A 12,468-nucleotide genomic window follows, 5' to 3' on the forward strand; every position below is an offset into this window, starting at 1 on the left:
ACATTACACTAAGGGGTAATAGAGATGGTTGGAAAATAGCAGTCAAATGAAGTTTGGAGGAAAAACAGCCTGAGGGTGGAACTCATGAACACTTTAGTAATATTCCATCCCCATTTTCTGACCAGCTCCATTGTGTATATCAGAGGAGCCTTGGAAAGTTTCATTCACTAATGTCTGTAGAAATGGATCTGAGAGCTTTCAGTGGTAGGCACTGCAGAGATGCAATTATTTGCAAAATAAGCACCATTTAAAACACTGAAAGGAAGACAAGCCACATCATTTTCTTTATTTTTGTAATTTTGTTTTCTAAGTGATCAGATATATTGAAGTTGTGTGTCAACAGGCAGAATTTTGGACTTTGTGTTAAAGCAAAAACATCTCGTTGACAAGCAGATATGAAGCACGGTGGGCCAAATCTTCAACTGGTGTAAATCAGTGGCACTCTACTGATGTCACAGGGCAATGTGCACCAGGCTCTACACTTGTGATTGTTACAGTTCATTGGAAAAGTAGGATTTTTTCCCATGACAATTTTTACAGGAAAAATTCCCATTTAACAAATTCCATCTGGAAACTCCAGTGTGAAAAATGTTGAAAATGTGGGAAAGATTTTGTGTCACCCTGTCTCTCATACTTTACCATTTTCCAAAAATTTCCAGGTGGGAAAAGTGAAAAATGCTAATTACATGCTCAACTTAAGTAACATTTGCAAGTTGGAAAACAGACAGGAAGTGCAGAAAATCCCACAGTTTTGAAACAAATAATTTCAGAAATAACAACAAATGTTCAGGTTTTTTTTCCAGAAGAAAAAATGGTGTTGAAAGTCTGGAAAAGGAACAATTTCAATGAAATATTTCTGTAAATAAAAAAGTAAAACAAAAAATTGATTAAACCCTAATTTTCCAATGCAATTTTTTTTGTTGGACATTTTTGGCCAGCTCTGTTGTAGAGAATTAGGTTCTCATATATTATCTCATGAATTCCAAAAGCCCAATAGACATTATTGACCAAAAAAACCTTCAACCAATTAACAGCGCTTAACCCAAGGCACCATTTAAACCGAAAGTACTTCCCTGACACATATGTAGGAAATTAGAATGACTGATCTATTGTTGCCATGACTTTTTACATATTGTTAATTTAAAAAAACCACTTTAATTTACTGTGAATTTACTAATCAAGGTTCAAAACTAATGAGAACTAATCACAAGATGTTTGACTCAATCAACACTCAAGAAAGTCAACGCTCTGCTGGAATAAGGACTTGGCTCAAACTGACAACCCGTTTTCTACCACCCTTATTCAGACTGGGGAGTGTGGCAGATCCCACCAGCTGTTCTGCTAGGATGGAATCCTGCCCCATGCTTGGTGCCCCACTGAAGTTAAAATGCAGGATGAGGTCCTTGCTCTCCAAGTGCAATTGAAATCTATGGGACCATTTGTTTAGTGAGGCTTGGATTTTCAAATGGGCCAAAGGGAGTCAGGAATCCAATTCCTACTAAAAATTTATAGGATTGGTCACCTAATTCCTCTAGATTCCTTTGAAAATCACAGCTGTAAGTCATTATCTAATGGGCCTGAATTACCACTGCTTTGTTCCACTTTGGGCTATGTAACTCCATCCATATTCAATGGAGTCATATAGACATAAACCTGGAGTAGCACAGTGGGGAACCAGGCCCTGAGTGAGAAGTCCAGAATCTAGCCCTGTGACATCAGTGGAATTGGGACCCCCAAGCTGAGATTTTCAGAGTTACCCATGGATTTGGAGGCAAAATTTCCATCGCATTTGATGGCCCTTTGGTGGCTCTGAAAATCTCATTCCAAGGCTGACCAGTGCCCCAGTGAAGGTCACCACAGAGTCCGCAAAGGGGTGCCCAAAATGCCTATTCCCTGACATTTACGACCCATCACTCTCCTCAAAACCTCTTTTACTTCCATGTTCTGCATGCTGTAGGTAACGGGGGTCAGCATGGGGGTAAAGACTCCATACAGCATGGCCACCAGCCTGTCCTGATCCAGTAAGGGCCTGGATGAACAGCAAAAGTAGCTGAAAACGGTGGTGCTGTAGAACTGATGTACCACCATGAGGTGTGAGGTGCAAGTGGAGAAGGTCTTGTGTTTGCCCTCGGCTGACTGGATGGTCCAGAGGGTTTGGATGTGGGAGAGCAGAATGACCAGAAAGGTGCCCACATTGAATATCCCCCCTACAATGAGGGCCACCATCTCTCTGAGGTACATGGAAGTGCAGGATGAAGCCAGCAATGGGGGAATGTTAAAGTAATATTGGTTGACTTTGTGGGAGTGGCAGAAAGGCAGGGGCAAGGTAGGCACTGTGTGCAGGAGGGAGTTGAGGAATCTGGTGACCCACGTTCCAGTTCGTCATCAGAACACAGAGTCTCTTGTTCCTAATGACCATGTACCGCAAAGGGTTACACATGGCCACATACCAGTTTTAGGTCATCACTGCCAGGAGGAAAATCTCCCTCCCTGCTACAGCCACCAGGAAGTTGACCTGCAACATGCAGCCAGTGAAGGAAATTATGTTGCTCTCTGACAAGAGGTTTTCCAGCATCTTGGGCATGGTAGCAGTGGGGGCAGCAGATGTCTAACAAGGAGAAGTTGTGGAGGAAGAAGTCCAGTGGGTTGTGCAGCTTAGCCTTGGTCCCTATGGCTAGGATGTTGAGGCCATTTCCAGTGAGGGTTATGAAGTACATCAACAGAAAGGCACCAAAAAGAGAGAAGCAAATGGCTGGGCAATTGGAAAGTCCCATAAGGATGAATTTGGCCACGATTGTCCCATTGGCCATTTCTCTGCTTGAAGAGGAGCTCTCCTGCAAGGGGGTAAATGAAAACTATTTCATTATGTGAAACTCTGTGCATGGGAATGATGGATGGTCTTCCTGTTAAGGCAAAGGAGTGGGAGATGGAAGATCTAGGATTGCTTCCTCAGGCATGCCTCTACCTTTCTCTCCCCAATAATAAACATTCTCAGATTGATCCATTTTGGGTGGCTTTTTTGAACCAAATTGAAACTCAGTTAGACATTAAACACTCTTCTCCTTGGCTCATGGGCATTGTAGTGTGGCTGCCTCATGCTGTCATTTTCCTTTCTGAGCTGGACCCCCTGGCTTGATTACATCTCATCTGATCTACTGCAATGGAGGCACAAACAGGGGAATCTCAACTAGGCGTAGAGAGGTTATTTGACCTCTGTATTTGGAACTGGTGTGTCCACTGCTGGAATCCTGTGTTCAGTTCTGGTGTCCACAATTCATGAAGGATGTTGATAAATTGAGAAGGGGTCAGAGAAGAGACACAAGAATGACCAAAGGATTAGAAAAGCTGCCTTAGTGATAGACTCAAAAAGCTCAATCTATTTAGCTTCACAAAGAGATGGTTAATGGGTGATTTGATCGCAGTCTATAAGAACCTACATGGGGAACAATATTTGATAATGGTGTTAGACCCACAGCAGTGGCCTCCATACGGGATGGGGGAGCAGGCAGGTTCTGGATACAGTATTGGTATATAATACTCTAAGTACTCTTTATTGCTTACAAAATAAACCTAATTCACTCCACATTCATACCCCAAACATACTACACCAGAGTCCGCAGATCAGAATGAAGTCCCAATGGCTAGTCGAGGTTCGGTCAGATCAGATCAGATCAGATCAGATGAGATGGGGGGAGCCGGTGGAAAGACCACATCTATATCCAAACAGGACTCTGGGGTTGTTGAAAGACTCCAAATTGCAAATGTGTGAAGCCTCCATTTATTATCCACTTTGTGATGCCATTAGTCTTTTGTCTCTGTTGTTTGGGCCTTTCACCCACAACTCAGTTCCAGGCTGGCCACCATGATCCAAGGTGTGCTATTTCCTCCCATTCTTATACATTTTTTATAGCAGGCCAGCTGATTTGTTTCCTTATCTGCTTATTCTTCATATATTTCCCAGGGACATAACAAAGTTGTTTTGTACAAATAGTCCTTGACCGCTTGAAATCTTAAGTTCTTGCTTCAGTTGCTAACATGCAATGCACGTACTTATGTCAAACACACTCCATCCACACTAAGCCTTGATGGCCTATAACACATTACATGGATATATGGATATATGGATATCGATATCATATATAGAGATATATAGATATAAATATAGATATAGATATAGATATACAAATATCCCAACAATGGGTGTTACACCCTGGCACCCCAATATTCACCACCATCATATAATTAGGATATGTTTTGCACAAAGTATGCCCTGTGAGGTATCATTATAAAAGTCTTGATCTGCTAGACATTAATATCTCACTGGATTGTATGTGTTATCGTCATATGTGAAGATATGAAGTTTGGCTATGTATGTGTTACTGAAACATGTTGTCAGGTTGAAAACACCCACAAGCAGACTTTCAGGTACAATAGTAAAAAGGCCAAACAATGTTAATGGATTAAGAAATGCACAGAAGCACAAGGATTACCCCAAGAACTGTGTACAATAGAAACGTCTCAGAGATAGCACAGTGGGGACTGTTTGACCCAGATCACAGCAAAAGAGCTTTCCAGCAAGTGGGAAGAAGATATAAAAGGGGAGAAATGACATCATGATGGTACCTCACTCTCCATACAACACCACGCCTGGAAACACCTGAGGAATAAAGACTGACCGGGGGGAAGTGATGGTCCCAGGCTAAGGGATTGTTAGCTTGTGTTTGAAAACCTGGGAAACCCAAGCTACAAAACCAAGGCAGCTTGTGCCTTAAGAGTCCGTCAGCCTGTTTATCACTCAGAATTTGCTATTTTATATCCTACCTATCTAGTATGTTAAGATCAGTTTACGGTTTTGTTTATTTACTAAGGTAATCTGCTTTGATCTGTTTGCTATCACTTATAATCACTTAAAATCTATCCTTTGTAGTTAATAAAATTGGTTTTGTTTTGTCTAAAACCAGTGTGTGGAAATCGTAACTGGGGGCATAAAGCTGTTGCATATCTTCCTCCACAGCGAGGGAGGGGGTGAATTTCATGAGCTTATCCTGTACCGTTCTCTGTGCAGTGCAAGATGGTATAATGTTGGGTTTACACTCTAGAGCGGGGTGTGTGCCTTAGGAGTTGGGAGGTGCATTAGCTGAGCCTTCCCATGCAGAGCTGATTTCAGCATCTGTGTGTAGCTGCAGTTGGGTGTGTCCCTGCCTGTAGGTGTGCTTGAGGAGGCTTGAGAGCCTGTCACAGCAGTACAGTGGAAAGGGAGCCCAGGCTGATGAGTCAGGAGGGCTCAGTGGTACCCCAGTTCCAGGTGGCACCCTAGGAGGGAACCCATCAGAATGGGCTCTTCAATCTAGCAGAGAAATGGCTAACAAGAGCCAATGATTGAAAACTTAAGCTAACAAATTCAGACTGGAAATAAGGTGTACATTTTTAACAATGAGGGTAAACCACCATTGGAACAATTTGTCAAGGGTTGTGGTGGATACTCCTTCACTGACATTTTAAAATCAAGACTGGGATTTTTGTTAAAAGATCTGCTTTAATTCAAACAGGAATTACTTGGGGGAAGTTTTATGGCCTGCATTATGCAGGAGGCCAGATTAGATGATCACAGTGGTCCCTTATGGCCTTGGAATCTATGTATTTTTTAATGGTTCAACCAGAAGGGAGTCCTCATTGCATCATGGGAGATGTAGTCTAGCCCAGAGGCCCAGCCCACAGAGAAGAACAAAGGAGCAAGGCATCTAAACTACAGTTCCCACAAATTGTCGTGGCAGCTCAGTTGGTTGCCTGTTGATGGCCAACAGCCCTGAAATAAAATGCTTTGTCTGGGTTTGACAAACTGACATTTTCATTTCAAATCCTCCTGATTCAGAACAAAATATTTCATTCCAATTCTCCCTCAGGAAAAACCCCCTGAAAATGTTTGGCTGAAATTCCTGTGGAAAACGTAAATTCAGCCAGAAGTGCATTTCCTGTTGAAAAAGCTTTGTGATGGACAGTTCCCAAGCAGCTCACTCTATTTTCTACTCTCCTCCAGCCATATAGTAGAATATCTTCTTTTCATCATACAGTCGACTATGTATTTTGTTTGCAGCTCAGCCACTTATCAGATAGCTTCACCCTTCCTAATGCACATCTTTGATTGACTTCTCTCCCTGGCAGCTTCCTCTCCATTCCTAATTTAAATAATACTCTCTAGATTTTGTTTTAAAAACTACTAAGATAGCAGTTTGATTCCCCTCTGTTTATGGGAGGAGCTCTTCTGTTGGTAGTTGCTTTCTCCACAGACTTTTAAACCTCTCATCTCCAGCATCTTCTCATCCAGGCAGTAGGACATGACAACCTGCAACCTCGTGTCACCCACTCTCCCCTTTTACTTGGCTCTGCATTTCAGTGACAATTACTGAAGAAGAGTTTGAGTTCAGCTCTCTCCTTTCCCAGTATAACCCACTATAACCAAGGAACTCTTCAGCATCCCTGCCAGGGGGTACTGCTTTTGCTAACACTCCCACCGACCCCATTTCAAATGGCCCAAGTTAAACACGGTGATATGCCATGAACTAACAGCATTCTGCTTCCATTTCAGCAACAAGACAGCACTATTCCCAAGGATTTGTTCTTAACAGAAGTGCCGTCACCTAGTGACACTACCTACGAATGGGCTAGAAGATGCATTTAAAATGTGTGGCTGCATAGTCCTTGCAAACAAGCACTGGCTTGGGCATCCATAGAGCTGGGTTCTGTTCCCAGCTCTGCTGTCTGATGTTGGGTCTCTGTTTCTCCTTTCGCCTCTCAGTCTGGGATTTTCAGTCCCCCACCTATGAAAATCCCAGGTTAGAGCCCTGAGAGTAACAAATAGGAGGATTTCTCATCTGTCTCCTCCGCAGTCGCTACCAGCTCCAGAAGCTAATGAGGAGCATCTTTGGGGGAGCCCCAGGTTAAATGTTAGCAGCACTCCATTGCCCCCTCCTTTTACTGCCTAATGTCTACTTGGCTGCTCATCTCTCTCCTCTTCAGACAGTGTGTTCTGCCTGCTGCTATGCCGGCTTTGTTTCCTTCTCCGACTAGTGACTTTTGCCATGCAGCAGCCTCCACCTAAATGGCCATCCCTTGTCCTGGAGCCCAGGCAAACTCTCTCCCCTCCTTCAGATCCCTCTTCCAAACACATTTCTTCCCCCACGATCGCTCAGTCAGTAATTCTGTCAGGAATGCCCTTAAGATAATAACATAGTTCAGAGAGAAAGAAAAAGAGAGAAAGGCAATGGACTTCATATGATACCAGTCAGGCATCACCTTAATCTGTTCATTCCTTCCGCACTCCATCTGTCTCCATGGCCTGCTGTTACCAGTGAGATCTTTGCTGCATGGACCATGGGACTCAGGTCTGCACTTGAGAGTTAGGTTGACCTTGCTACACCACTCAGGACTGGTGATAGCACTTGGTTGTTGTCTCTGTCAGACAACCCATCGACATTGCCCTGGCTAGAGACTCCCCATCCAGAGGAAGAAATCTCCAGGCATTTCTCTCGCTGGTTTCAGATCTCTGCTCTGTGATGAGAGATCATTTCAATGGTCATTGGGCCAGAGAGAGAGTGTGTGGATCCATATCCTGGTAGTTAAGGAATTCACCTGGGAGGTGGGAAAACCACATTTAAGTCCCTGGTCGAATGATTATTTAATTATTTTAACAAAGTGGAAGAGTTTCGACAGGAGAGACGGGGACCCATCCTGCCCCTCACCCCCACCCCAAGCCCCCTAAGCAGCAGCCTAAACACTCACCTGAGATATGGGAGTCCAAGTTCAAATCCATTATCCGCATCAGGCAGAGTGGGGAATGACCGTTGGCCTCCCACATACCTAGTGAGTACACTAACCCAGTGGTTCCAGGTCTTCCAGGAGGTACATCAACTCTTCTAGAGATTTGCCTAGTTTTACAATAGGCTACATAAAAAGCATTAGCAAAGTCAGTAGAAACTAGCATTTCATATAGCCAATGCCTTGTTTACACTGTTCTATACACTATACACTGAAATGGAAAGTACAAGATTTATATTCCAATTGATTTATTTTATAATTGTATGGTAAAAATCAGAAAGTAAGCAATTTTTTTAGTAAGAGAGTGCTGTGACACTTTTGTATTTTTATGTCTGATTTTTGCAAGCGAGTAGTTTTTGAGTGAGGTTAAAATAGGGGGTATGTGAGACAAATCAGACTCCTGAAAGGGGTACAATATTCTGGACAGGTTGAGAGCCACTGATCTAACCAGCAGGATAAAGGTTAGAGAGAACACCTCCTCCTTCAGCTGTTTTGTGAATGGTGCCTAAGTCCCTTTTTGAATCCAGACTGGAGAAAACAAAAACAAAAAACCAAACACATCTGGGGCTGAAACTACTCAGTGAATTCACTTCATATTCATGACGAGTTTTAGGCTGAACAAAAACAGACAATAATTATTGAATGACTCTAAAAAATGAGACTGAAAAAGTTAAAGCTTCATAACTGCTAAAACACAAATTGTCTCCAGCACATGGAAAAACACACAAAGTAAATAGCCTTAAATCAAACTCTACTATGTTCTCAATCTGCATTTTTCTATCAAAAGTTCTATCAGGCGGGTGTCGCTGCAGGAGAGGTCTATCACTGGGGTGAAGTCACAAAAGAAGTGATCAATCTTGCCAGGGCCACAGAAAGGCAGTTGTGACATCAAAGATGTTGTTATGGTAATAGGCAAAAACCCATTTATCCAAGACCCAGCCGCCAGCAGGACACAGAATCTGCCATTCATACGGGCTCCATAGTACAGTGGTTTGCATATTGCTAAATACCGATCATAAGACATTGCAGCTAAGAGATAACATTCTGTGGCTCCAAATAAACCAAACAAATAATACTGTGTAAGACAGCCCTGGACAGAAATGGTTCTGTCCCCTGTCAGGAGACTGGCCAGCAGCCTGGGCAGGACGGTGGAGGTGTAGCAGGTCTCCAAGCAGGACAAGTTCCCCAGGAAGAAGTACATGGGGGTGTGCAGGTGCTGATCAGTTACAATGAGTGTAATGATTAGGATGTTCCCTACCATGGTCACAATGTAGATCACTGAAAAAAGAAGAAAGAGAAGAATTTGCAGCTCAGGGAGATCCCCAAATCCCAGTAGGATGAATTCTGTAGCTGTTTTATGGCCCTAGTCTGCACTGGCCATAGGTAGTGGCTCTCTCCTGAAAGAGAACATAACAATATATTTCAAAGATTAATACACCATCAGCAAATAATGCCATACGTTTCTTTTTTTAATGTCTTCTGCTGGTCACTAGAGGAATGCAACCTGAGCTGTAAACTGACAGACAACTCAATCTCTGTAACAGATTTTCGATCTCCACTAACAGCAGTGTAAAGACACTGTTGTTCTATATGGACACTGAATTTATTACATGAAATATCAGGCTAGGTATTCATATGGTATAGACGTACAGGTTATATCAGTGTTGAGAACTGCATGGAAAGCACTGGAAGTCCTGTGCAATGCACAACAACAATCTTTTATTTTATTTTTGTGTTGGCTTAAAAAAAATTGGTCAGCTTAATGGAGCTGCATGAATTTGTCATGTTCTAGAACAAGGGTCCTCAAACTGGGGGTTGTGACCCCTCAAGGGGTCACAAGGGTATTATGTGAGCAATTGCAAGCTGTCAGCCTCCACCCCCAAACTCTGCTTTGCCTCCAACATTTATAATAGTGTTAATCTTTTTTAAAATGTGATTGTAATTTATAAGGGGGATTGCACTCAGAGGCTTTCTGTGTGAAAGGGCTCACCAATACAACATTTGAGAACCAGAACATTAAAATATTTGGAAAGCCCATTCAATGTATTCTCTGCAGGGGCGTTTTGTTTGATCCCACCCCATGCTGCCCTGGTCTGCGGAAGGCAAGCCACGAGCAGCAAACCGTGATTTTAAAGGACCGAGCATTTACATGGTGAACTGGAATGGCCCGAGTTACATTATCAAGAACTCAAAAACAAACCAAAGATAAAAATTCAGAGGTTTGAAAAGGAAAATTCCCCCGCCTTAGCATATAGGACAATTTAATAGCTAATTAAATGGGTGGGTTAAAAGAAAGCAGCGTGTGCATGTAATAGTTGGAGACAGGATACTGCACTGGGTGGATCAATGATCTCATCTGATCTAGCAATTCGTATGGTTCCAAACTATACTCTTCAGGCTGAGATTTCCGAACATGCCTTGGGGAGTGGGGTGCACAGTAAAGAGGCTATGCAAAGCTCAGCCTATACAGCTAAACCATTGTTAACATCTATCTAGCACTACATTTCCCAACAGCTCAAGGAGGCAGATCCCTTCTGAAAGGTAAAACACAGCAGTGAGCAGAGAGGATGAACTTTATCAGCTGCTCACTCGTGTCCATCTGCAATTCTGATTTAACTGAAAAGAGTAATGAAGGTTGATTCACCTCTAAAACGGGTCTATTTCAAGCTGGAATCATTTGATAGGACTCCTTTCTTCAGGATGGAGGTTCTACTGTCTGTCTTCTATTGTCATCTCTCCATGTAGCTGATTTCCTTCAACAGGTACATTCCAGTATGGATGTCCTAGTTCTGCTGCCTGTTTGGTGTACGTTGTGCCTTGTATAAAAGTGGCCATCTCTGGTGTCTCATTATTTACCCATCTTGCAAGAAGGTGAAATCTCCTGGGACACTTCTGCAGATGGAATTTTAAATCCATGTCTAGGACAACTGGGACATTGTTAAGAATGTTAAACTCTTAACCTCAAAGGCAACGAGTTGAAGCAGGTAGAAATTCTAACCTCAAAGAAAAACTCTTCTCCATTTTCTCTGTCTTTACCACATATATTAAGTGCCCCCAAACTTTGTGAAAGCAGAATGACGAAAGTCATTAAACTTAAGCCTCTGAAAACCAGGCAGTGGTGAATTAAAGTACACCCGTGTCACTGCAACAGGACTTTAACTCCGATTCCTGGAGTGGGCAATAGCCATCACGTCTGAGTCAGTAGCGGGGGTGCAAAGGTTAAACCATAAGAACATAAGAACTAACGGAAGTTGGGGATTCTCTATCTCTTGATGTCTCCAGATCAAGACCAGAATATAATTTCATCAAACATAAGTTACTAGACTCAATGCAAAAGCGACTGGAGAAATTCTCTAGCTTGTTATACAGGACGTCAGACTACAGGATCTGTTGGTTCCCTCTGATTCAAAATCTACGAACCCATAATCGAGAGGTATAAGGAAGGGCTAAGAGAATAGGGTGTTGTTGGGGTGTGTCCCACAGATTTGAATTCCAGCCTTTGTCTGTGTGTGCGCCAAGCGGGTTCGCTGTATGAGACGTAGCTGTGTTGAGCTGTGGAGGGATCAGCTGAAGCAGCTTGTGATCAGATCTGTTGCTGTGATATGAGGCTGCGCTTTGAGAGATCGACGGCTCATTGCAGAACTGAGTCCTATTGGGGGGCCAATGGAACTATGCGGAGCAGACTCATGCACGGGGGAGAGGAATAGTTGATCAAACACCTCCAGAGAAGCAGGGCCCCCCAGATCCCAGCTGGGGCTGGGGAAGCTGCTGCCTATTCCCCCCTTTGTCTGAGGCGTGTCCCTCTCTGTCTCCTGCCGTTGCCCTGAGCGATGGCGCTGCGAATAAGAGGTGTCTCTCCTTACTCCCCCCACCCCCATACCACCCAGCTGGACAGGAGCAGGGAAGGGGAGGGGAAAAGGGTGGCAGCTCCACACTGGATAGGGGAATGTGGATCTGACAAGCCCCTCCCCCGTCCATCCACGCCCATGTCCCCCTTCCAGTGTTTCTCCCCTCCCCTGGCCCGACACACCCTCCCCTACCATCAACCCTCTCCCCGACACACCCTCCCCCACCATCAATCCTCTCCCATCTCCATTTATCCACGAGTCATAGAGTTCAAGGCCAGAATGGACCGTAGGGACCATTAGGAGCTCTAGTCTGCCTCCCATATAGCAATGGCCATTGCATGTCACCTGGCTACCCATGTTTTGGACCCAATAACTCCTGTTTGGCTAAAGCATCTTCCAGAATGGCTAGTCTGGGTCCGAAGATATCAAGAGATGGAGAACCCACCATTGGTTTGTTCCAATGGTGTCATAACTATAAAGGGAAGGGTAACAACCCTCCTGTGTACAATACTATAAAATCCCTCCTGGCCAGAGGCACCAAAATCCTTTTACCTGTCAAGGGTTAAGAAGCTCAGTAAATCTGGCTGACATCTGACCCAAAGGACCAATAAGGGGACAAGACACTTTCAAATCTTGTCGGGGGCGGGGGAGGGGATCCTTTTGTTGGTGCTCTTTGTTTTGGTGGTGTTCGCTCTTGGGACTCAGAGGGACCAGACATCAATCCATGTTCTCCAAATCTTTCTGAACCAGTCTCTCATATTTCAAACTTGTAAGTAACAGCCAGGCAAGGCGTGTTAGTTTATCT

At 43.7% G+C, this 12,468-nt stretch overlaps 1 pseudogene; it reads right to left on the reverse strand.

Annotated features, from left to right (window-relative positions):
* Window positions 1–1,851: 1,851 nt before the first annotated feature.
* Window positions 1,852–2,810, reverse strand: LOC123348320 (annotated as a pseudogene).
* Window positions 2,811–12,468: the final 9,658 nt, after the last annotated feature.

Source organism: Mauremys mutica, chromosome 13 (assembly GCF_020497125.1).
Source record: "Mauremys mutica isolate MM-2020 ecotype Southern chromosome 13, ASM2049712v1, whole genome shotgun sequence".
Classification (NCBI taxonomy): Eukaryota; Metazoa; Chordata; order Testudines; family Geoemydidae; genus Mauremys; species Mauremys mutica.